Genomic DNA, 27,665 nt, shown 5'->3' with positions numbered 1-27,665 from the left:
TAATCCCAGCACTTTGGGAGGCTGAGGTGGACGGATCACTTGAGGTCAGGAGTTCAAGACCAGCCTGGCCAAAAAATGAAATCCTGTCTCTACTAAAAATATATACAAATTAGCTGGGTATGGTGGCATGCGCCTGTAATCCTAGCTAATTAGAAGACTGAGGCAGGAGAATTACTTGAGCCCAGGAGGTGGAGGTTGCAGTAAGCCAAGATCGTGCCATTGCACTCCAGCCTGGGTGACTAAGTGAGACTCTGTTTCAAAAATAAAAAATTAAAAAAAAAAAAAAAAAAAAAGCAGAATACCAGTAGACCCTACCTCATTAGATTTTGAGACCTAGTCAATTTAACACTTATACTTAGGAAACATACCTGACAATAGTAAGCACTTAATACATTTTAGGAATTATTTCTAAGATAATTAAATAAAATTAAATGAGATGGAATATATAGAGCAGGGGCCAAGCTTATTTCTAATTAGGACTCAGACATATTTGGGTAAATCTGGTATGAACTTTAAAAATTCCTAAAGAGCCTATTTTTGTGTGGTCTGAGAAGTCTCCTGGAGGAGAATCATGGTAAGGGAAGGAATAAGGTATATTGACCTTGATCAAGGGATGGAATGGGAGTGTTAAAACAGCTTAAGTCATCAGGGATCCTAAGCACTGTGAAGTATCTGCCATTTGGCTCTATTTCCTAGCCCAATCCCACATGGCCCATGACAGAATAGGGAGTAATGGAACAGTCAAGGATGTTCAAGAGTATTAGTGAAAGCTGTGAAGGGGAAAAGGGTGCTGAGATAAGTAACTTTGGAGGTGAGTGGGGACTGTAAGAGTTAAGGCAAAAGGAACTGCACAGAAGCACCATACTCTATTAGTTGTTTCCCATGGGGTATGGGTTAACAATTCTGATACTGCTGTACATGTACAGTATACTAGAATTGAACAATTAAGTAAATGAATAGCAGATGGTAAGAGCCAAGTTTCTTGCTGTTGAAATGGACGGTCACAGATGAGCAAGTGGAGAGGCTAGAATAGAGCTGGAAACATCAGTTTAAATTCATGTTTACCTTAACATAGATTTACCAACAAAAAGTACAAAAATTGGAAAAACATGAAAATCAATACACGAAAAAAGAATACTTGTTTACAGGATGAGAACTGCAAACAAGAAGGTAGAACATCACCTTGTTCCACCCCAACTGAGAAGGTGTACATCAGACTATTCAAAGTTTTGTCACTCTGCACATGTCTGCAAATGAACATGAAGTCACCATAAGTATTGATTTGCAGTTTACAAATAAATTTTAGTAAGAAGGCAAATTCACAAATAGGAAATCCATGAATAATAAGGATCGACTGCATTAGAGTATAACTTGAAGTTCAAAGTAAATATCCATGAATCTATACCGATATAAATTATTGAATAAATAAATGGGAGGAAACAGACAAATCTCCCATGCAGAAGATTCCAAAAAATTTATATAGATATTCTACCCTCAAGATACTACCCAATCTTTAAACATGAGTTGCCACATACTCATGTGTATGTGGCATGTATACTCATACTGAGTATGAGGCATGTGGCAATTCCCTGAAGTAAATCTTAACTTTTCTGTAAATCTAAAAAGATAACTACTCTAAAGTAAAAGGATTATTCAAAAATATTGTAAGGTTATCAGCAGTCCTGCTTTCAGACACTTTCCAATAAAATGTAATTCAAATGAAAAAGATGTATGCTTTTCCTACTTTGAGAAAAATTATCCAGGTGTTCTGGGGCCATGAACACACCTGTGCTTTGTTGTCAGCTCTCAGCAGAAAGGCAACAGGGTGAGAAGGAGAAATCAGATTCCAGCAGAGTAGCAGCAGCACCCAAGAAACAACAGTGCCTCAATGGGAGACAGTAGTTCCAGATGAATGTGTGGTTAATGTCTAACAAAGCAGCAACAGCACATGGCAAGCAAATATGTTCATGATCACATAGGGGATACCCACTAGAGACTGTCAAGAGTTTGAGAGACACAACACAGTACTGGGATGCTGCAAGAAGCAGATGGAGCAAGAGCCAATGACATTGGATTATATACTATTATTATTAAGACTGTTGAGAGCTAAGGAATCTTACAGGTTACACATGCAATGTCTAGCCCGTAATAGGTCCTTCACAAGTTTGGTTGCTTGCCAGCGTGCTGGGAGTTGATATATTCTAGCTCACAAGAGCCAGTTGTTATATCTTCAAAAATTCTGTAAGCTGGTTTTTAAACACAGCCATTATTAAAAATTCAATTATGTCTACCTACAATGAAATTATATTAAAACCAAAAGTAATAGTCAAAACACATCACCTTCTAATTCTTGAATTACATTTTGTTTATCTATGCCCATGTGGTTATTTATATCTATAGTATCCGTATGGTGGAAACACCCTATAATGGCGTGCTTCTGTGCATCTCCTCCCACTCTTTACCCACTGACATCACAATTGTAGCTTGACATCAGCCATGGTAGGGATTATTTACAGTACGAAAATTGTGAAATGCTTAAGATCAAGGCTTGATTTATTGTTTTGCTGATAGTCCAAACTTTAAAAAGTGATGGAGAAAGCATTAATACTGCAGATTAAACTTAAAACTGTTATATCTATAGGCATCACATTTTGACTAACCAAAAAAAGAACATGTTCTTCCAATCTTCAAAACCTATTATTTGATTCAACAAAGGAATTCCCCACATCACTGATGAATAAGTGAAGTTCTGACATGCATCTTTGTTGTTTCACTTTCATTACTCATTAACATAAATGAGTATATCAGCCACGTTTATGTAGGGACTACATTCATTCATCAATCACAACCACAGATTGACAATGGATAAAAGAACTTGTAAAAATTAACAAAAGCATTCTGTAAGAATAAACTGGTTTGTGGAATTTAAAATAAGGAGTAATGTATACTATTTTTTAATTGTGTACTACTCATCCTTTATATCAATACAATGTAAAAATCTGCATGCACACACACACATGCACACACACAGACTTTTTTGTTCTGGAAAGTTGGTTGTTCACGGTTTACCAGCACACCACAGGTTCCTTGTCCCTTTGTTCTGAGGGAGACTATATAATATATATAAATATATATCAGCAGTCACTAGACTCCTAGTTTATTGCTTAGATTTTTCCAAGTTTCTCCAGGTGAGATTTGTTGGGATCTAGCCTGAGAAACAAAGTCAAGAAAGGATGGACTATGTGAGGCAGCTGGGCAGAGGCTGAGGAATGAGCATGTGATACCTAGGGAAACTGAAGGAATTAAGACCAAATCTCACACATGTTAAGCAGTTTGGGCCAAACTTAGCTCCAGCTGTCTCTCTGTTTCCCACTCCTAGACTATTTGCAAGAAAGCATAACTCTTTTCACTCATCCATGTCTTCCAAGCTAGAGTAAACACATTCAATTTGCAGAAACTTCCAATGGCAGCAAAAATTGATGTATTAAATTAGGAAGAAGCATTGTTTAGCACATCTGAGGACATGAAAAAAAGCTGAAATACAAAAGTAAATAATGAGCTGGACATGGTGGCTCATGCCTGTAATTCCAGCATGTTGGGAGGCCTAGGAGGGAGGATAGCTTGAGGCCAGGAGTTTGAAACCAGCCTGGGCAACCTAGAGAGACCCTGTCTCTGCAGGATCACCTGAGGTCAGGAGTTCTAGAGCAGCCTGGCCAACACAGTGAAACCTCATCTCTACTAACTAAAAAAAAAAATACAAAATTTAGCCAGGCGTGGTGGCACACACCTGTAATCCCAGCTGTTCAGGAGGCTGAGTCAGGATAATTCCTTGAATATTAGAGGCAGAGGTGCAGTGAGCCGGAATCACGTCATTGCACTCCAGCCTGGGCAATAAGAGCAAATCTCTGTCTCAAAAAACAAAACAAAACAAAACAAACAAAAATATATATATATATATATATATATATATATGTATGTACAAAAATTAGCTGGGCATGGGGGCATGCACCTGTAGTCCTAGCTACTCAGAAGGCTGAGACTAAAGGAAGATCGCTTGAGGCCAGGAGGTTGAGGCTGCAGTGGGACTCTGATTGCACCACTGCACTATAGCCTAGGCAACAGACAGACTCCATTTTTTAAAAAGTAAATCAATAAATAAAATGAGTATAATGGAGTACTTGTTTACATTTTGATACTACTGCTCCCTGTTGACTTTGCCATAGCTGATGAAGAGAGGACTGTCTGTTATAAAAGGTGTCTCAGGGGACCTACTATCAACAGAACTGAAGCTTGACTTTCAGAGAGGCTCTTGTCAATTCAGAGAGTATTACAGAACCACAAAACATAGTCTTTCTTGCTGTTCCTTCCCTAATTACTACATTAAGTTTTCATTTAACATCCTTGATGAGAAAAAAAAATTGTTGTTTTTATACGTCATGTAACTTAAAGTTGCAATATCCAAGAACCTGTCGATGACATTGAGGACTTACTGTACTAAAAATTAGCAGCTAGCACACATCCTTGACACAACCTTGATTTCATAGTGTATATGTTAAGTGTGCAAGAAACACTTTAACCTTTTTTGCCATGTTTGGTTATTAAGAAGAAGCTTTGTAGTTTAATTTGGGTATGTTAACTATTATTGTATGTGTGTTATAATGGGAAATGGAAAGAAAAAGGATCAGGAACAAAAGTAAAAAAAAAAATGTCAGAGCTTAAAGCAATAGGATGCTGGAGCTAGCACAAACTGACAAATTGTTTTACAAGAGCCAATTGTGCACATCTCTTCTGAACACAGAATTCAGTGGCCTCAAGCTGGTAGCTTGAAATTGGCCTTGATGGGAGTATTTACATCACAGAAATAATAACCAAAATATACAAAGAACCCTTAGAATTCAATAGCAAAAGAAACCAAATAACCCAACTTAAGAATGGGCAAAGGGGCCGGGCGTGGTGGCTCACGCTTGTAATCCCAGCACTTTGGGAGGCCGAGGCAGGTGAATCATTTGAGGTCAGGAGTTCAAGATCAGCCTGGCCAACATGGAGAAACCCCCCTCTCTACTAAAAATACAAAAATTAGCCAGGCGTGGTGGCAGATGCCTGTAATCCCAGCTACTCAGAAGGCTGAGGCAGGAGAATTGCTTGAACCCGGGAGGGAGAGGTTGCAATGAGCTGAAATCGTGCCACTGCACTCCAGCCTGGGTGACAGAGCAAGACTCTGTCAAAAAAAAAAAAAAAATGGGCAAAGGAATTGAATAGACATTTCTACAAAGAAGACATTAAAATGACCAACAGGTATATGAAAAGATGCTGAACATCACCAATCATCAAGGAAACACAAATCAAAACCGCAATAAGGCTACGTCACAACTGTTAAGATGGCTATTATCAGAAAGACAAAAAGAGTGTCAGTAATGATGAAGAGAAATTGGAACCCTTATACCCTGTTGATGGGAATGTAAATTGATGTAACCACTGCAGAGAACAGTATGGCAGTACCTCAAAAAACTAAAAATTGGACTACTACATGATTCAGCAATTCCACTTCTGGGTATACATTCAAAGGAACTAAAATCAGGATCTCAAAGAAATAGCCTGCACTCCCATGTTCATTGAAGCATTATTCACAATAGGCAAGATCTGGAAACAATATAAGTGTCCATGTATGGCTACATGGATAAGTAAAATGTAGTATATATATAAAATGGAGTATTATTCAGCCTTAAAAAAGAAGGAAATCCTGCCATTTGAGACAACACAGATGAACCTGAAGGACATTACACTAAGTGAGGTAAGCCAGTCATAAAGACAAATACTGCATGATTCCACTTACCTGAGGTATCCAAAACAGTCAAACTCACGGAAAAACAGAATAAAACGGTGGTTGCCAGAGGCTAGGGGAAGGGGGAAATGGGAGGTTGATGTTCATTTGGTATAAAGTTTCAGTTACGTAAGATGAATAAGTTCTAAAACTATGCTGTACAATATTGTATTACTTAACTAATTACTATAATTGTACAATATTGCTATACTTAACAATACTGTATTGTGAACCTAAAATTTGTTAAGATGGTAGATCTCAAGTAAAATATTTTTATCGCAATTAAAAAGAGACTTTTAATAGAGAAGCCACTGATGGGACTCATGACCGCCAACTTTATTTTTCAATCCAAGGATCTAATTTCAAAGCCTCCATCAATCTCCTGACCCGACTTTTCACTGAAAAACAGCTCCTCAACAATCTGTTCCTGCAATCATGGTTATCACTTAAACTTTCATAAACCATGGAAAATAAGGCATTTGTATTAAAGAGTAGTGCTAAGATGCTAATGGAAACTCACCAATTAAAGTGCTGGTCAAATCCATATTGGGAAGAGGCCCCTGGATTCCACAGAGACTGGTGGCCAACTGGGCAGCTCCTAGAAGCACTGAAGTTATCAAGACCCAGGAAGCCTACTAATTACTTAAATACCTTCCTATTTTACCCCTTCATTTAACATTTAAGACCTTGAAAGAATCAGATGAACCAAGCAGAAGTTGAATTTTAAGTGGAAGTATAGATACTCCCAGGTAGTTTTGCATCTACCATAGCATAATACTTTTCAAAATATGACACTGATTCTGGGCTTCTTAGTTTTTATATATAAAAACATTTTGGTCTCTGTTATGTTCAAGTGCTCTTGTATCCTCATTATCATGAATGGTCATTTATTGAAAACACAGAGAACCTTTTTTCTCTTATGCACTTTGCATATTTTCCTCAGCTTCTCCTAGAACACATTTTATTTCACCATCAAATCATTTATTTTAGGGCAATGAGATGATAGAAAAAAATTACATAGGTGAATTCTTCTTTGGCATCAAGTCATGGATAATGCCAAACTGCGTTGAATCCTGGACAGATAGCAACTCATCTTATGCAACTATTATACAAAGTATGTCAGCCGACAAAACTTGAAAGGCAGAAAATAGGGCATACTCCTTTATGCCTTGAAGGAAGGGAAATAGACTAACAGTAGCTGGACTCATCTGTTCTTTGCTGCTATTGTCAGAATAAGCCAAGAGATGCATTAGCTCAGAAAAGAATTGTGCTGCTTAACAAGATGGGGGAAGGGAGAGAGGATAAAAGGAAAATGTGAAGTACAATGTAAGCCCCGTATCATTGAAATATAGACCTTTCTTCCACCGAAAAATGAAAAAAAAAAAAAAAGAAACCTGAAAACCTACTTTATATATTTTTTTAAAAAGACATAAAAAATTATTTGCAAAGAACGTATCTGATAAAGGATTATTATCCAAAATGTAAAAAATACTCTTAAAATTCAACAGTAAGGAAACCACCCAATTAAAATATGGTCCAAATACCTGAATAGACATGTCACCAAAGAAGATATACAGATAGCAAATAGGCATATGAAAAAAATGTTCCATGTCATATGTCACCAGGGAAATGCAAATTAAAACAAAAATGAGATACTACACATCTATTAGAATGTCCAAAATCCAAAACCCAACACCAAATGCTGGCAAGGATGTGGAGCAATAGGAACTCTCATTCATTGCTGATGGAAAAGCGAAATGGTACAGACACTTGGAAGACAGTGTGGCAGTTTCTTACAAAACTAAACATACTCTTGCCATAAGATACAGCAATTGCACTCCTTGGTATTTACCCAATGAAGTTGAAAACTTATATCCACACAGACAGCTGAGCATGAATGTTTATAGCAGCTTTATTTATAATTGCCAAAACTTGGAAGCAATCAAGATGTCCTTCAGTAGGTGAATGGATAAACTGTGGTACATCTAAACAATTGAATATTATTCAGTGCTAAAAAGAAATGAGCTATCAAGCAATTAAAAGATATGGAGTAAACTTAAATGCACATTACTAAGTGAAATAAGCCAATCTGAAAAGGCCACATATTATATGATACCAATTATATAACATTCTAGAAAAGGCAAAACTATGGAGACAGTAAAAAGATCAGTGGTTGCCAGGGAGTAGGGGAAGGGATGAATAGGTGGGGCACAGAGGATTTTTAAGGGAAATAAAACTACTCTCTATGATACTATAGTAGTGGATATACATGATTAAGCATCTATCAAAACCCATAAAATATACAATACCAAGAATGAACCCTAATGTAAACTATGAGTTTTTGGTGATAATGATGTGTCAATGTAGGTTCATCAATTGAACAAATGTACCACTCTGATGGAAGATGTTAATAATGGAGAGGTTCAACACATGTGGGGGCAGGGAGTATATGGAATATCTCTGTACCTTTCTCTCACTTTTGTTGTGAACCTAAAACTACCGTAAAAAATAAGGTCTATTAAAGTCAGGTAGTATGATACCTCCAGATTTTTGGACAGGATTGCTTTGGCTATTCAGGATCTTTTGTGGTTCCATATACATTTTAAAATTGCTTTTTCTATTTCTGTGAAGAATGTCATTGGTATTTTGATAGGGATGGCATTGAATCTGTAGATCACTTTGGGTAGTATTGTCATTTTCATAATATTAATTCTTCCAATCCTTGACCATAGAATATCTTTCCATTTTTTTGTATCCTCTTCAATTTCTTTCTTCAGTGTTTTATAGTTTACCTTGCAGGGATCTTTCACTTCTTTTGTTAAATTTTCCTAGGTACTTTATATTTTTTGTAGCTATTGTAAATGGTATTGATTTCTTGATTTCTTTTTCAAATTGTTCACTGTTGGCATATATAAATACTACTGATTTTTCTACATTGATTTGGTATTCTCCAACTTTACTGAACTCATTTATCAATTTTAACAGTGTTTTTGATGGAATCTTTAGGGTTTTCTAAATATAAGATCATGTCGTCTGTGAAAAAGATAATTTGAATTCTTCCTTTCCAATTTGAATGCCCTTTATTTCTTTCTCTTGCCTGATTTATCTGGCTATGATTTCCAAGAAAATGACAAAAACATCCTACTTACGTTGTGGATGTCATGAGTGTGGTTTAAAGCAATGATTGGATAAAAACTGCTACCACTAATCATTTCAATTACCTATACAGATCAAGAAAAAAATTTTTTTAAATAACATGGTATATACTTTTGCCACACACAGCTGAGAAATTCAAGTTATGTGTACTAAGATGAAAACAAGAAAAACTAGGCAGAATGAACTGGAGGGGTGGGACTAATTATGCCTGGAATGCAGGAAAAAGAGAAAAGGGTGGGGAGAAATGGAGGGAGGGAGGAGGAAAAGAAGGAGGAAGGGAATCAGGAAACACTACAAAGCTACAAATCAGGGCTTTTTTCCCCTAGAGAGCCAATTTACCAGCACACCACAGGCTCGAGGATCTTAGTGATCATCAAATGTAACCCCTTGGAGAATACTAAAGAGGGCAAGTGGGGTTGGGACACTGGGAAATGAGCGAAAAGCCAAAAGGTGTGAATTTGTGCAGGATGTGCAGGAAAGGGATGTTGAGAAAACCTTGCCCTCTTACCTTCTCCTAGGTTTTAAGACTTGTTCTTTATTCTGGGCCATGCAGAGTGTGTGTGTGTGTGTGTGTGTGTGTGTGTGTGTGCGCGTGCAGCAGGAGAGCAGTTGTCATAAATACTTTCACAAGTAGAGAGCCACTCACAGAGTTAAGCCCCCCTAAGTGAACATAGGGCATTTTATGCCTTTATTTCCAGTCTCTAGAGCAACTAAAAGACAAAGCAGTCACAGGTCCCCACCTGGTAGCCAGGAGAGCAAAACCCCAGTACACGTCAGCACAATGATCTCTGCTTACAGATTAGCTACAAATAATTTACCCACTGCTCCAAATTGCTAGGCTAGACTGGAGTGGCAATTCTTGAGAATTAGAGGAATTAAATGACCAGGTTGGTCCATACCCACTTCCTTGGCCCTTCTCATTTTCCCTGGATCATTCAAATACCACTCAGCAGGAGCAGACGACACTCAAAAAAGCTCCTTCATTGCGCCTGCTCCTCCTATTTAGTTGTTATATTCTAAAACCACTCAAGATCGGACGCAGTGGCTCAAGCCTGAAATCCCAGCACTTTGGGAGGCCGAGGTGGGCAGATCACCTGAGGTCAGGAGTTTGAGACCAGCCTGGCCAATATGGCAAAACCCTGTCTCTAATAAAAAAATATATACATATATAAAATCAGCCAGATGTGGTGGCGCATGCCTGTAGTCCCAGCTACTCGGGAGGCTGAGGCAAAAGAATTGCTTGAACCCGGGAGGTGGAGGTTGCAGTGAGCAGAGATCATGCCACTGTACTCCAGCCTGGGCAACAGAGAAAGACTCCATCTCAAAAATAATAATAAATAAATAAAAATAAAAAATAAAACCACTCAGAAAAGAAGCTATTAATGCTCTATCATAATCAGCTAACAGTCACTGCAGTCACTACATTTACCAATCAGGCTCAGCTCTGCACTCTTACTGTCATCTTCTTTTCCAGGCAGACTTTTCAACCACAGATATTTAGAGTGACTACTATGTGCCAGTGATACATAGATGTATTTATCTACAGTGATACACGGGTAAGTAAGACATGGACCTTGCCCTCAAAGAGTTTACAACTAAACAAAGAAGACATACATACCTTACCATATCATGAGGCAAAATGAAATGCAGTGCTGAATAGAAGCAGGGGCACAGTGATGTGCAAGTGCCTGGAATCTGGAAAAATTAAGGCCAGGGAGAGTTATAATGAAAAATACTAGCTGATGTTTACTGAACATTTACCATGTGTCATACTCCACAATAAACTTTTCATATAAATCACTTCATTTAATCTTCCCAACCAAATACAATACGTAGCATCATCCCCACTTCACAGCTAAAAAGATAGAGGTATAAAGAGATTAAATAATTTATCCCAAATTATACAGCTAAATGTTGGAATGGGGGTCTACTATGGTTGAATATTTATATTCCCCCAAAATTCATATGTTGAAATCTAATCCCTAAGGTGTTGATATTAACAGATGGGACCTTTGGGAGGTGATAAAGTTGTATGGATGGATTTCTCATGATTAGGATTGGCACCTTTATAATAGAGGCCCACGGGAGCTTGTTTGCCCTTTTCCTACCACATGAGGACACTGAAAAAGGCACCATCAAAAACCAGAAAACAGGCCCTCATTAGACACCGAACCTGTCAGCATCTTGGCCTTGGACTTTTCAATGTCCAGAACCGTGAGAAATAAATGTCTGTTCTTTATAAGTTACCCAGTGTGTGATATCTTGTTATATTAACCTGAAGGGACTAAGACAGGGTCTATCCGAGTCTTTCTTAGTTCAGAACCAAAGGCACAGTTTAGCAGAAGCTGAAATGAGGTACCATACTCTTATAAGGATGTGGAGATCATTGTATTAATTTAAGGGCTATTAACAGAATTTATTCGTTCATTCTTTCAACATGACCCAAGCATTGTTTTAGAATAGTGAAGAAAACAGATTAAATCCCCTGTCTTCACGGAAGTTACATTGTAATGAAAGATAAATCCTTTTAGGGAGAAAACTGCATATATTGGGACAAATACTTTAATAAATGCTTGCAGCAGAAGGTAGTAAAGCCCCTCTGATGATAACCAACAGGGACACCTCTATAGTCTCACAAAGTTAAGTTTATTAACTTCCTAAAGCAAGGGAGACCGCACATCAAAGGAAACGTGGGGCAACTCACAAAACAAATGAAGTGATAAGGTTATTTGAGATTGGGAAGAACAGAAGAGGGGAGGTAAAATTTAAATGAAGCAGCATTTTGATAGTCTCAAGGTAGAGCAGGGATATTCATAAAGGCATCAGCATCAGGCCTTGGCTCAGAAGTAGACCCAGCCTAAGATACTAGAGAGCAAGGCTTTTTGGCTCTATGTTCATTTGTTAATTAACAAAAAGAATCCGAGTTTATTTTTACAGGTTCAAAAATGTCATCCCCCAACTCCAATGACCTTAGTGTTAAGTGGCAGCAAGGCCACATAAAAGTAAGGAGGCTGCTCTATCACTGTAGAAGGAAAAGAAGTTAGCATTCTCAGGGCAAGCTGAGAGGCAGGGGGTGAAGAGCTGTGATGGGAAGGGTACAGTCAGAGTGAGATGCATGAAGCCTGGTGGCAAGGGGAGGGGTAATGTGACTGGGGAAAGTCTACTGAGCTCATGGATGGATTTCGAGTGAGAGCAGAAGTAGGAGTGAGAGAGAGAGAAAAAGAAAGAATGAACGAGAGAGAGAATCAGACAGAGAGACAAAGGCTATGTTTCACACAAATATAGTGTGGGACACAGACAGCATGAGTGCCCAGGAAGTATGAGGCTCCTCTGGAAGTTAACAGAAGTTTTTGGAATGTGTTTGAACTTCCACAGGCCATGAAGTAATTTCACATCATAGATCACAAGAGCAGGAAAACGTCAAGCTAATTTAAAATATATATGACACAGGGCAAATCAAAGACATCTCAGTTCAACCTGCAGAGAATAAATTTGCAGAACAAATTCCCTCAAGAAATGGACACCTGGATTCAAGTTCTACCTCTATTAGTCAACAACTGACAGATTCAGAAACAGGCAAACAGAAGTGACAATGACCATGGAATAAACAGTTGAGACAAACAAGATATTAAAAATGTAAGAAAGCCAAGCTGGTTAAGACAGCACTATTTCCATGTACGTACTTCTTCCTCAAGAAGCAGGTGGTTCCATGGGGCCCCTGTGGCCTCACTCTAAAGGTGAAGGTAGGACAATCAGTTACATCTGGCTAATGAAAATCAAGCGTCCACTGTTGTGTTATGCCGATAATGTAGAGAGTGAGCTAAGACTGCAGGCAGGTGGTGCCACCCATGTGCAGTGAGACAAAGATAATTGTAAACTTAACTGTCTAAAATACAATTTAATATCTTGGCATCTTAAGAATATACAACTTTAGCATGATTGGCTGAGCCATTGAAAGTCACCATGTGAATCCAGAGTTATGGTCCTGAGCAAGGAATCACAGTTGGAAAGGAGTCAGGTTTCAAGACTTAGTGAGGCAACTCTGTCCTTTAGGGATATTTTATTTATCCCACGCAGTGACCTTAAAATGTTCTTAAGCTAACTTTCCAACAGTTAAAAAATGGGAGCCATCATGTTATTAAAAAAATCAAGTTACCTGCTTCTCTTGAAGAATCAGAAGATCTAACAAGATTTGGCCCATATTCCCATGTCACAAAAAGCAGCTGCAGTGGATGATAAGTGCATTCTCTGTTTCCCTGGAGACCCTATCACTCCTGATTGTCTCATACCCAGCCAGTTTCACTGATTTCTATTACTTGGCAGACTCCTGGAGGGGTTTGTAATACCTGACTAAAGTACAAACGTTCATGGCACTTTGCTGAAAAAGAAGATGAATATATCCCATTTGTTCACTCATATTCTTAAAAAGTGGTTTGGGGGCTTTTGTCCAGAATATAATATTGCACTTTGGTAAGGTTCGTTTTTTCTAGGCTGTGCAAAGGATCATGCTTCCCCTCGCTCCAGACTTCCTTCTTCATTCACTGTATGGTCAGTGTGGTGTCTTCTGTTTGGTTATCAATGTTTGTTTGTGAAGGACAGTATGACCTCTCGGGCAGGAGGACCCTTAGAGTGAAGAAAGCCATTAGCAAATCAATCCTAAAGTGATTTATTTCCAAGCAGTAGATAGCAAGGAGGCAGTGTATATTTATCATTTGGACAAGGCCTTAATAAAGATAAATTCGGAGTTTGAGTTCCTCTAAGGAAGTGGCTTTAACTTCCGACATATGCCAAAATGCACTTCACAACTAATTAGGTGGCATTCACATATGCCTTGCAAGTGGGTATAGTTAGGCACTTGGATAAGAGTGATGCATTTGTCTACATTTAGATGTGCCATTGGTGGTCTGAAAAACCAGGGGACTTTGAGACCATGGAGCAACAGCAAGAGTTAAATTCAAGGAGATTCTCAAAGACAATAATTAATGCATGCTCATTAAAAAATCTATGTCAAGACTGTTTTACTGCAGCACAGAGGGCAAATAAACATTGAATGTCAGTCTTACCTTCATGTGATTAATAAAATCATGATTGCAGAATTCCATTTTTATTGTCTCATATGTACATTTGTAGGATCTCTGCAGTCACGCATACACATGCCTACAAGTTGGGGTAAAGGACTGGGGTTGACTCAATCATCCAAATGATCTCAGCAACTAGTACTTTGAGCTCTCTGATTTGGAACTCAGGACCCGGACTAGAATATGGCAAGCTAGGTGCCTAGGGCGCAACATTTAAGAAGATGCTCATTTCCAGGGCATGCATATGCAAGTTAGTGCCTCCTTAAATTTTGCTCCCTAGGGGCCTGGGTTGCCTCACCCTAGTCCTAGCTCTGTTGAGAATATTTTCATTCTTGAATTGCCATGCTAAAGGTCTCACTGAGGGAATAGGAAGCCGAAAAATGTGGAATACCTACAAAATCAAATGCAGCCATGTGCAATAACAACTTATCCAGACACATTGTGCAGATAATACCATAAACCCTTATATCTAGTCGACAGTAAGGAAAGAGAGGGGTCAGTATACATTAATGGCATGTCTGAATATCCATTTCTCAATTCCAAAGCCTAGTAATGGAACTAAGGGCTAAAAAGATACTGCCAAGTAAAGAGCCTACAGGTAAAAAGTAAAGGATCCCACTGTGAAGTTATGTAGTTTGTGATTGGTACATTAGTTGATTGTACCAGTGGGGCTAATAGAAACTAAAACTCATTTCTTCAACTAGGCTAAGAATCTGTAAAATCTTTTTTTTTTTTTTTTTTTTTTTTTGAGACGGAGTCTCGCTGTGTCGCCCAGGCTGGAGTGCAGTGGCCGGATCTCAGCTCACTGCAAGCTCCGCCTCCCGGGTTTTTACGCCATTCTCCTGCCTCAGCCTCCCGAGTAGCCGGGACTACAGGCGCCTGCCACCTCGCCCGGCTAGTTTTTTTTTTCGTATTTTTTAGTAGAGACGGGGTTTCACCGTGTGAGCCAGGATGGTCTCGAACTCCTGACCTCGTGATCCGCCCGTCTCGGCCTCCCAAAGTGCTGGGATTACAGGCTTGAGCCACCGCGCCCGGCCAAAATCTTAATAACATGATTAATTTGCTTGTGAAATCTTTTACATACAGAGTCCAAAAGGGAAACCTCAGCTCTGTCTCATTTATGACAAAGTCGAAGTACAAAATAGTTCTAGTTAGGAGTTCCATCATGCAGACAGGTGTGAGGCAGGAGACCTCAGGTCTTCTTACTTTGCTTCATAAGACTTAGGATAGATTACAAAGTAGCCTCTGTTTTAAACCCTAACCCACTTTATGTTCTCTTCCTTCTTCCACCCTAATCTCCAAGGCCAACACATGACTAAATATGTTAGGACTGAGAAAAGAACGGGCTAAAATGGTGCCAACTTGAGAGGAGTCATTCTTATCTAGCTTTAATTGGTACTCAACTTGAGACTTTCCAGATAGAAGATCACTGAGTGTTTCCAGGTGGGGGAAAAAAAAGCCACCTCTTCAACAAAACTGATAAAATTGGCTTATGAAGCTCTGTGGGCACAAAGTCACGCTTGTTAAGCAGAGAAGCTCTCTGGAAATGAATTCCAAACATAGGGATTAGCATTTCCTTTGAAATAGTTACAGCACACAGAGGGGGAAAGTCCTCAATAAAATGTGGTTTCCATTTGCTGAATTCCACTTAGCTCAGCTCTCTGGGCCAGTGTTCCCTTAGTTTGGCTAGGCTATGTAAGAGGGGAGTTTTCAACAGACAATTTTCAAATAAGTAATTGCACTAAGCATAGTCCAGAAGCTAATATAAGTAGTGTTGCCCTTCAAAAGTTTATGTTCAACATTCTAAATTAGTTGAAGCCACTCATCAATTATTCAAATATTTATTAACTACATCTAAGTGTGCATGCTCTATTCTTAGTGCTGTAGGGAGGCAGGGTGAGAGTGACAGATGCTAATGAGATCCAGGTTCTGCTATGGGAATTAACTGTCTAGTAAGGAGGCTAAGTTATGCACACAAATAGCTAATATGAAGTAGAAAAAGTTACATTCCACAAGAGAGAAACAGACAATGGGCTAGAACACTCAAAGTGTATTCTTCAGACTAGTGCATAAGTATCACTTCAGAGCTCATTAGAAATGGAGAATCTCAATTCCCAACCCTGATTGACTAATTCAGCCTCTGTAGTTTAACAAGATTCACAGGTGATTCTTGTACACATTAGTTTCAGAAGCCTTCAACTAGAGTAGATCAGAGGAAGGAGAAATTGCTTCCAGCTGAGGGGCTCAGCATAGCCTAAAGAAAGAAGCTGGCATGTAAGCTAGATTTCAACATGTCATAAACTTGGTTGACCACCAAAATTTTTTCTCTGCTTCTTCCATACATACAGCTAGACTACATTTCCTAGCCTCCCCTCACAGTTATGTGTGAATGTGCCTACTTCCAGACCCAGACCCTAAGAGAGTGTACATGTCTTATTCACCCTTTCCTTTTCCTCTAGCTGGAATGTGAATGAAGTGGGCCACCCTTCATCATTCAGATTAGGATGACACTCTAGGGTATGGTAGAGCAATAACTTTTTGACCTGACAACTTATAAGGAGCCTACGATCCTGAATGACCACACGAAGCAGTGTCATTGCATTCTGAAACACAACAGAGCTGTTACACGAGAGAAAAAAAATGAAGTTCTGAATTTTTAGCCACTCTACTCTACGGTCTCTTTTTTATAAGGGCCTATGGCTACCCTAACAAATGCAGACATATAAAATGTCCATACAAAGAGATGGTGAGAAAGGTGTTGCTCATTAAGGGAGCAGCATTATGTAGACACAGGTATGTGCCAATGCTTATGGAGCCTTTGAGGAATCACAATCATTTGACTGAAACATATGGTATATGAAGTTGTAACAGCAAATAGAATTAGAAAGGTAAGTTGAAAAATTAGATTATGGGTGATGTTGCACTCCAGGCCACTTGTGACAAGGAGCTACTGAAGATCTAACAAGGGAATGACACAATGTTTGGGGGAAAACATTCTGGCAATAGTGTGTGTAATGTGTTGAAGTGGGGAGAGAAGAGATGTAGAAAGTCCAGTTAAGCTTTTGCAATAGTCCAGCTGAAGAATGGCAAGAAGAACCTCAATGAGGGTAATTCCGGTAGAAATACAGTGATAAAAGTGTTCATATTTTCAATTTAGGTACTTCTCCAATAAAATCTAATAAGGAGCTTTGAGCTTTCAGAGGCAGAACCAACAACTGGGTATCTATTGTAGACTATAATTAGTTACTCCAGTTCCACAGAAATACAGTAAACCACCACAGATCTTTGAACGTAGACTTAGGCAACGAAAGAAAAAAATATACATGAATATGGGGAAAGTTTCATAACAATAAAAAACTAATTATTATGTGACAATGTATCTAAATATATTTCTCTTCATTTATTTTTCTAGAAGTTAAACTAAAAGTGACTTTTTTATGAAATATTATCTTCCCAACGAGCTCCTCTCACTTCCAAGCTAAAGTTTTCTGTTTGACTAATTGTCTACAGTAAACACCTAACATCTAACCTTAGTTTCTTTACTTCAGACTCTATCATACCCCTAGAGGCATGGGAATCATTTCAATACAGTCTTCATTAGAGCCAGAGTTAGAGTTGTTAACGTTTTAAATTTAAAAATACGTGTGTAATTTTGCTTTTACAAAAATATATATATTTGCGTATGGGGGATGCCCTAAAGCATGACTCAGCCATACTAGAAAATAAATAAGCTTCATGATAAAGCTGGTGACTGGTTAGAATTCCAGGATTATAATGGGATACAAATGAAGCACTCCTGAGGGTGTGAGCACACAAATATTGAACTTGAAAATTACAGGCTTTCAAGAGTGTAGAGAGTGTACTAATGAAGTTGATTGAAATCAATTACCCTTCTGAAAATTGGGAGGTGTTCAGAGAACAATTAGGAAGACTCCAATCCATATTCATTAATACAGAGTGGGTCCCCAAATGACAGAGATAGCTGCTGTGATTAACAAAGAGGTTTTTAAAAAAAAGACAGCCTCATAAAAGAAATAGACGTGGGAAAGGCTTCCAGTGCACAATGGACAGTAACATACTTATATTAGAAAGAAGTAGCAATCTAATTCATGATGAAATGTATTTATTAGTAATAGAAGTAGAATGAAGGAATTCAATTCAAGTGTGCTACCAAACACAGAGAGAAAATGAAGATTTTTTTTGCTCCTGCCCATGGCCTATTTGATAACTTGGTAATTGTCTTTGTCCATTCAAGCTGCTATAACAAAATACCACAGACCGAGTGGCTTATAAATAACAGAAATTTATTTCTCACAATTCCGGAGGCTGAGGAGTACAAGATCAAGGCAGATTATGTATCTGGTGAGGGCCCACTTTCTGGCTCATAGATGGTGCCTCTTATTATATCCTCACATAGTAGAAGACGCAAGGCAGCTCTCTGGGGTCTCTTTTGTTTAGGCATGAAACTTAACTCATGAGGGCTCTGCCTTCATGACCTAGACACCTCCCAAAGCCCCCACTTTCTAATACCACTACATTGGAAGTTAGTGTTTCAACTTATGAATTCTAAGGTTGGAACACAAACATTCAGACCATAGTAATAATATGACATGTAATAAGATAGGGCCTAAACATAGGAGAGGAAGAAGGCAGCTGCCTGTCAGGAGATCCCTAGCCAGAAAGCTCTCCCCTGCTGGGCTGCTGTTGTACAAACAGTCTCAGAATTCATTTTAGGCCTTAAGAAATGAATTCAGAGTTCTAATCAAAGGCCTACCACCTATTTGCTGAGGTTTCTTGAGGGAATCATCAACCTTTCTGTAAAACGTTGATGACAATACTTTATTCTGTAAAATGTTGATGATAATACTTTGTTCTGCCAACCTCACAAAGTTGTTTATAATCAAATATGACTGCATATGTCAAAGGTGATCAGGCCTGCAGAATATAATGAATTTTTACTGTTTTACTTCCTTGTTCATAGTGACAGCTTACTATGTTCCAGGCACAGTGCTAAGCATTTTATCTTCATTAATTATTTACTCTTCACAACTACTCTATGGAAACGGGTTCTATTATTATCCCATTGTACAGGTAAGTAAACTGAGTCTCACAGAGTTTAACATGCCCATGGTCACAGAGCTAGTAAATGGCAAAGCTACAATATGAGGCCAAGCAGTTTGATTTCAGAGCCCACATTCTATACCACTGCACTCTACTGACTCCTGACATTAATATCTGACATGTTAATATCTGCAATTTACAGGTTACAGTGTACTTTCATATACCTACTCATTCAATCAATACCCCAATTCTGTGAGGTAGGGAAATTATCTCCAATTGCATGGAGAGGAAACCAGATTCAGAGGGAATTACTTAACCAAGGCTGCACAGCTAGTGTTAAGTGTTATTCCCAATATGCAAAAGCTGCTTTACCTGTTTGTACTGTTTTCCTAAGTACATGGGGATCAGAAAATGTTCTCTTGGTTAGCTGGCATAAGAATTCTATTCTCTGGGGAAAATATATGTTTCTGTGTGTATATATACAAATATATATATATACACACACACACAGATTTTTTTTTTATTAATAGGAGAAAAGGCACACAAATTTATTTAATGTGTGCACACAAGAACTTTCAGAATGAAGACCCAACTTCCCAGTAAGGGACAGAAGCTTATATACTATAAATACCCAACAGGTTCTTCCTGCTCAGTGCAGAGACAAAACCAATTCACTGAGATTATGGTACTGCAGTAAAGAAAGAGTTAATTAATACAGGCTAGCCATGTGGAAGATGTAGTTATTACTCAAATCAGTCTCTTCGAAGACTCAGAGGTTAGGGTTCTTCAAGGATACTTTGGTAGAGAGGAGACTAGGGAATGGGTACTGCTGACTGGTTGCAGATGCAATCATAGGGGTGTAGAGAATGGTCTTCACATTCTTTTACAGAAATGAAAGCACTGAGTCAGCCTCTGGGTTGAGGGGGCTGAGCACAGGACAAGCTGAGTTATGAGTCACAACTCCCAGTGGAGTCAGTCAGTTACCAGAATGCAAAAATTTGAAACACATCTCAAAAGACCAATCTTAGCTCTACAATAGTTATGTTATCTATAGGAGCAACTGGGGACATCACAAATCTTGTGACATCTGGCAACATGACCCTTGAGCAGTAAGGCATTATGAAAACTATACCTACATTTTAGCATAATTCAGGCCCCTCCTATAATCCTAACCTTGTGGCCTTTCATTAGTCAAAGGCAATTTAAGCCCCTGAACAAGAAGGCAGTTTTAAGAATGGACTATTATCATCCTTGCTTTGAAGTTAAACTATAAGCTCCTCCCATGGTTAGCTTGGCCTACACCCAGGAATGAGTGAGCATAGCTGGCCTGTGAGGCTAGAAGCAAGACACAGTCAGCCATGCTAGATTTCCCTCACTGTCAATAATCTTTGCAAAGGTGGTTGCAATACACCTCAAGGTTATGGAAAGAATGAGGATTTGAATCCTGGTAAAACAGGTTATGGGATGGGGGAGAAGAGGAATTCTGTTGAGGGGATTACCAAGGAGAATGAATGGATATGGGAACTTGTAAATACTTCTCTTTGGAATTTAAATGATCTTTGGAGATAGACATTATACTTGTAAAAGTGTTTGTTCAGGTGTATTTACATGTTGGTCTTCTTTTCTGCAATAGATAAAGAGATAACAGGAAATGGAAGAAACAAAACAATTGTTCTCCTTGGTGGGTCTGGATCTTAGGCAGATAAAGGAATTTCAGCTTCTTTGGGAGAGACAGTCGGGGAAGAGGGAAGGTCAGAGAGAGCTTCAAGACATCTTCATCTCAGTGTGTGTGTGTGTGTGTGTGTGTGTGTATATATATATGTGTGTGTGTGTGTGTGTGTTTATATATATGTGTTTATATACATATGTTTATATATATATACATTATTCTGATAAAGATCCATGGAATTTAGGAATAGCATGGCTCCTGAGGTGTAAGAGCACAAGACAACCATAGCTAAAGATTAGAGCCTAGGTCAAGTTCTAGTGAGGTGCCAGAATGGGGGCTCTAAGCATCCAAATGCATTTGCTAACTGACAATCCTAGAAACAGGTTGAAGATCTAAGCCATTTTTGATAAACCGTACTTCATAAGCCCTTCAATGGTAAATCTATTGACAAGTATGATTCATTAGTATACTAAGCACAGCTTACAAAAGGACTCATCTGTGGAGCTTTTAACTGCAAAGAGTAATTTGTTTGAATGCAGAATTCAGTATCAGTCAATGAATGAAGGTCAAGATTAGGTGACTTCTCTTCAGCAGATTTCAAGTCAACCCTGAAACTCAGCCATCAGTGCATTTCCCATCGCCACCCCCACTTTCTCTCAAAGGCAAATGAAGTACACATATAAGGCTGAGAAATAAGAGACTCTTGCTTGTGGCATGCTTTCATTCTCTTCCTGGCTCTCTGCTCTCCAGACACCCAGTGACCTCATGCTGCCTCCCATTGCTGTGTACCATCTGGTGATGCCCTTACTGCAGTATCTCATGTCTCTCACCTACACTTATCTATTCAAGTAATCTGCGTGACCCCTTTCCTTCAGATATCATGTGGGATTGCAAGTGGCTCTGAGAAATTAATTAGTACTAATTTGTTAATGGCTGAAAATAAATTTTGTTATTTAGCCACACACCTATCCCACTCTAGGTAATAGAAGGCAGCAGGTACAGCAAATCAAAGCTGGCCTAAAAATCTACCAGACTGAAAGAGAGGACAACAGAATCCTAGTTCAAGGTTTCTACAGGTGGGCTGTGGGATTTATTCTCTTTGGGTGTCACTTTCTTAATTGTAATCAGAATTCATTACCACAAATGGTAATCCATTTGTGGATTACCAGTACTCCCCTGCATGCCTCCACAATCTATCCCTGCCTACCCCAAAGTGAAGAGGACTTATTTTGGAATTCTGTAGGTTTTTCTACAAAACAGGACTGACTCTACTTGTGTTTATACACAGTTCACTGCTCTCCAGAAGAGGCCCTCTCCTTTCCTTAATTGAACCTGACTCTATAGTTTGAAAAATGAATGAAATGAGAATGTTAGAAGTATTCTTAGAGTATTTTAAGGTTCAATCTTATAGAGTTGTAAATGCCAAGATAAGGCTTTGGAACTTGATTCTCTAGGACAACAGGGAATCATAGAAGTTTTCTGAGCAAAGGAGTGACAAATAAGGTTGTGCTGTGTTTGTAATACTAAATAGTTAAATTATCACTCTATGTTGAAAAAAATCAAAATATTTCTTTGCCATATTTTGACATGGTTGTTCAGAGGACCTGGAAACAGAAGTAGCCCTGCAAAGCTGTCTTTTGTGTGGAAGATTTGTACCTGTAGAGAATCTGCATTGATGAAGCCAGGTTTTCTCTGAAGCCTTCCCTTGTCCAGATCTAGGAATGATTAACTGAAAGTCTGATACCCTTAAAGGTCTGAAAGAAATATTTACCATCTATTCTTTCTGAGGCCTGCTACCTGTGAGGTTTCATCTACATAACAAGACCACCTTGCTAGCCAGGACTCCTCTTCTCCCACTCCCATAACCGATTTTGCCACAATCCAAGTCCCCATTCTTTCTTTAACCTCAAGATGATATATAACCTTCTGTGCCCCATTGGGGTGTTGGGGTTATCACTCTGTGGTTCTTCCCCATGTGAATAAGTTTGTGTGCTGGAGAGAGACATCAGCAAGATGATCCAGTAGAGACACTAGGTGCTTGTCCCCCACTCCCCACAAGAAAGGACCAAGGCAATGAAAAAACAAATAATATTTAACTGGAGTGTCAAAAGAAGAGTGCTGGAGTGCAGATGCACCTATGTTGACTAGAAATCCAGAAGAGCAGCATGGAAGCACCCAGCCTCCACAGCCTCTTCTTCCCCACCTGGATCAGATCTGCCTGGAGTCAGAAGGGACTTCCCATCATGAGGCAAAGGCAAGCTCAACCCCACCAGCCTCCATTGCCCCACAAACACCTAAAGTCCTTACTACAGGAAAATTCCACATATTTTTCATACCCACCCCCTGTGAACTTGAGACCAGACCCACTGCTGAAGTCTACTATACCTCCCCAGCACTAGGGCTCCATCTTCATTCCACTAAGCCCACACTGGTAGCTGAACACTACAACTCCAGCTGTGCAGAGCTTGGACCCAGGATCAGCTATGACCTTGCTCCTGCACAACAGGGAAACCAACTCTTACCACAGACACTTCCAGCCAGAGGAACAGTCTGGCATTTCCACCCAGTGCAAACCCACCCTTGAGCCAGCCAAACTGCTGCACTCCCTCCCTCAAGCAGGAAAGGCCCTCAAGCCTCTGAACAGCTGACACACTCCCAGCAGGTAGAGCAGCTACACACTCACTCCCAAGGCCTGAGAAACAGCCCCACCCCTTATAGACAAGCCCCTGGCCTGCCCAATAGCCCTGCAGCCCCTAATCAGGGCCTGAGAAAAGCTTCAGGGCCACCACTGGCAGATATACCCCCATCCAATCAGCAGTGTGCCCATGCCTTGGGACTGAGAAACAGCCCTGCAGGCCACCCTGGTGGACAAGCCTCCAGGCCAGCCGAGCAGCCTTGTACTCCCATCCTGGGCCTAAGAAGCAGCCCAATGGCGACCCCTAGCAGACATTTACCCATGCCAGCTGGCTGAGAAGCCATGGGACTGTGTCCTGGGTCTGAGAAATAGCCCTGTGGGCTGTCCCTGGCAGACACACTCCGGGTCAGCTGAGCAGCTGTGCACCTGCATCCCAGGCCTGAGAAACAGCCCCATGAGCCACCCCAGCAGACACATACCCAGGCCAGGCAAGAAGTCATACAACCACATCCCAGGCCTGAGAAATAGCTCCTGTTTCCTGGCAGGCACACCCCCAGGCCAGCCAAGAAACTGTGTGAGCGTGCTCCCAGCCAGAGTGTAACAGCCTTCATAGACCCGACCCCAGCCCCAAGTTGGTTGACTCGCCATGGCACACACTTTCCCTCAGCCTGAGAAATGCCTCTCAAGTCTACCCCCAGCAAAGCCACAGCACCACAACCACAAACTCTTCTCTGTCTAGGCCCTGAGACACTCAAAATGTCAATAGCATGGATTATACATGGAATATTCTCCAGGACTGATCATGTGTTAGGACACAAAACAAGTCTCAAAGAAAAAAAATTAAAATAAAAATGGAAATCCTATCAAGTATCTTACCTGGTCACAATGGAATGAACCTAGAAATCAATAACAAGAGGAACATTTTAAACTATACAAATGCATGGATATTAAACAACATGCTCCAGAATGACCAATGGGTGCAGGAAGGAATTAAAAATGAAATTTAAAAATTCCTTGAAACAAATGAAAATAGAAACAAAACATACCAAAATCTATAGGGCACAGCAAGAGCAGTATTGAGAGGCAAACTTACAGGATGAATGAGTTTTAAGGAACTAATAAAAAAATGAATACTTGACAGATCCTTACATAAAAAAAGAAAACTAGAAAGATTTCAAATCAATAACTTAATGATATATCTCAAGTAATTAGAAAAGGAAGGACAAACCAAACCAACTCCAAATTAGTAGAAAGAAAGAAATAATAAATCATAGAGCAGAAATAAATGGAATTGAAACTAAAAAAAGTTTTAAAAGATCAACGAAACAAAAAGTTGTTTTTCTTCAAATATAAAATTAACAAACCATTAGACTAAGTAAAAGCCACAGAAGGCCCAAACAAAATCAGAAACATGGTCACAATGGATCCCACAGAAATACAAAGGATCATTAGAAACTATTATAATCAACTATACATCACTAGATTTGAAAACCTCGAGGAAATGGACAAATTTCTGGACACATACAACCTAACAAAATGGAACAAAGGAGATGTAGGACATATGAACAGACCTATAACAAGTAACAAGATTGAATCATTAGTAAAAAATCTCCCAACAAAGAAAAGTTCAGGACTGGATGTCTTCACTGCTGAATTCTACCAAATCTTTAAAGAAAAATTAATACCAATTCTTCTCAAATTATTCCAAAAAACTAAAGTGGAGAAAACTCTTCCTAAGTCATTTTGCAAAGCCAGCTTAATGCCAATACCAAAACCAGACAAGGACAAAACATAAAAAATAACTACAGGCCAGTATTCCTGATCATAGATGCAAAAATCCTCAACAACATACTAGCATACTGAATCCAACAATACATCAGAAAGATAATACAGCATGATAAAGTGGGATTTATCCCAGAAATGCAAGGATGTTTCAGCATATGCAAAGCAAAAAACATAATACATTGCATCAACAGAATAAAGAACAAAAACCATATGAACATCTCAAAAGAAGCAGAAAAAGCATTTGATAAAGTTCAGCATCCCTTCATGATAAAAACTCACAATAAATTAGGTATCAAAGGAAAAGCACTTCAACACAATAAAGGCCATATATGACAAACCCACAGCTAACATCCTACTGAATGGAGAACAGCTAAAAGCTTTTCCTCTAAGAAATGAAAAAAGACAAGGATGCCCACTTGCTCCACTCCTATTCAACATAGTACTAGAAGTCCTAGCCAGATAAATTAGGCAAGAGAAATAAATAAAGGGCATCTAAGGCATCTAAATTGGAAAGAAAGAAGTCAAATTGTCCCTGTTTGTGGATGACATGATCTTACACATAGAAAAACCAAAAGACTCTAACAAAAATCTCTTAGAACTGATAAATGAATTCAGAAAAGCTGCAGAATACAAAATCAACATATGAAAATCAGTAGCATTTATATACACAAATAACAAACTGGCTGAAAAAGAAATCAAGAAGGCAAGCCAATTTACCATAGCTACAAAAATGTTTATTGCAGCACTGTCCACAATAGCCAAGATACAGAATCAACCTAGGTGTTGAACAATAGATAAATGGATAGAGAAAATGTGGTATATATACACAATTGAATACCATTCAGCCATAAAAAGAATGAAATCCTGTCATTCACAGCACCACCGACAGAACTGGAGGACATTATGTTAAGTGAAATAAGCCAGGAACAGAAAGTTAATCACCATGTGCTCTCACTCATAAGTGGAAGCTAAAAAAAGGTTGGTCTCACAGAAGAAGTAAAACAGAGGATATTAGAGTCTGGGAAGGGTGGAGAAGAGAGATTTGTTAAAAGACAAAATTACAGCTAGATAAGGGGAATAAGTTTTAGTGTACTACTGCACTGTGGAATTACTATAGTTAATAATATATAGTTTCAAATAGCTAAAAGGAGGACCTTGGATATTACCAAGATAAATAATAAATGTTTTGGCTCAACTGGCCAAGAAGATGGATATCTAAATTGTATTGTCCCCGCTTATGGCATTTGCAGCTTCTCTTTTGACATTTCTTCTCCTAGACCTCACTCCTGGCTCATATATCCCATCTTCAGCAACTTCTGAACAGACTAGGGGCAACTGTATGTAGCTTGTTTCCTGATGTTGTGCCTTTCTTTAGAAAGATAGTGATTATTTCTGGGCCTAAGTAAAAGAGGGATATAAGGGGCTCTAGAGCTGCCTCACCTGTTCATTGCATCCAGACTCTTAAAGCGTAAGAGACGTTTCTTAAACCTCAGCTAAGCACAACCCCCACAGGGTAGAGAAATAACCAGAAAAGAAGTGTGTGTGCACACGCTAGAAAGAGGATGAGAGGGAAGGGGGCAACATCAAAACACTCATCTCATTCATCAAAGAGAGAGCAGAGACCTTACGCAGTGATACAGAAAAAACTCTATGGCTGTTATGACTTACCTAAGTGGCTGGATCTTATACACTCTCTGGACTCCAGTAGAGTTATGTAAAAGTTCCCTCTTGCTGTTGTAAATTCAAAAACCTTTTATGACCTTTTACTATTTGCCAAGCAGACACTGAGAGAGACATGAGACCACAGCGGTGAAGAAAACACAATCCCCCATAACCCCACTTTGGTGCCTATTCCCTACCTTATACATATCTCTATTATTTGACCCACCACTTCCTCTCAAATCAAAAGAGGAGCATCCTTATCTCTCCAGTGCCTATTACAATGTCTGGAGCATTGTAGAAACTCAATACAGGAGGCAAAAAAGAAGAATTATGAATAAAGTGAATTCTATTTTTTCACCGACTCCAGAGACTGATGTATTTTCCTAATGGATCTTCAATGATCGCTAGCTGCAAACACTTTAGTTTTTAGTCCTCTCAATCAATGCTCTATGATATGTTAACAAAGCATAAAAGAACTAGAGAAGCACCTTCAGATTTAAGGAACCCCTTTGTACTCTAAATATAACCACCCCAATAATGTAGTTGATGTTTTAGGTGAGTTTGAGATGCCTGGGCTTCTTAAGCAGGACCACCTACCTGCAGCAGCAATTTCTTTCAGCCCCTCGCCCATCAAGCAAGCTCCCTGATTTAAATATAACCCCAGAGGAAAAAATGTTCCCTCCCAGCAATTGTTGAGTGAACCCACAGCTGCTGCCTATTGTTATGCACCAGCTCAAGCAATCAGGCTTTCTTTGTATTAGCTGAAAAACGAGGAAATCGCACATCCACGCCTAACTG

At 39.2% G+C, this 27,665-nt stretch overlaps 1 long non-coding RNA gene across 3 annotated transcripts in view; it reads right to left on the bottom strand.

Annotated features, from left to right (window-relative positions):
• The window catches only part of LOC103880880, a 120,381-nt gene that overhangs the window by 44,891 nt on the left and 47,825 nt on the right, over positions 1 to 27,665 (bottom strand). For 2 of the 3 annotated variants that reach the window (XR_004180670.1, XR_004180669.1), the window contains exon 3: positions 10,596 to 10,672. This is a non-coding gene — a long non-coding RNA (uncharacterized LOC103880880). Of the gene's footprint in view, positions 1 to 10,595; positions 10,673 to 27,464; positions 27,590 to 27,665 lie in introns of those variants that run through there. The other variant, XR_004180671.1, reaches the window with a different exon arrangement.

This window comes from Papio anubis, chromosome X (assembly GCF_008728515.1).
Source record: "Papio anubis isolate 15944 chromosome X, Panubis1.0, whole genome shotgun sequence".
In the NCBI taxonomy this organism is placed as follows: Eukaryota; Metazoa; Chordata; class Mammalia; order Primates; family Cercopithecidae; genus Papio; species Papio anubis.
This window is presented reverse-complemented; position numbering and strand designations above follow the sequence as displayed.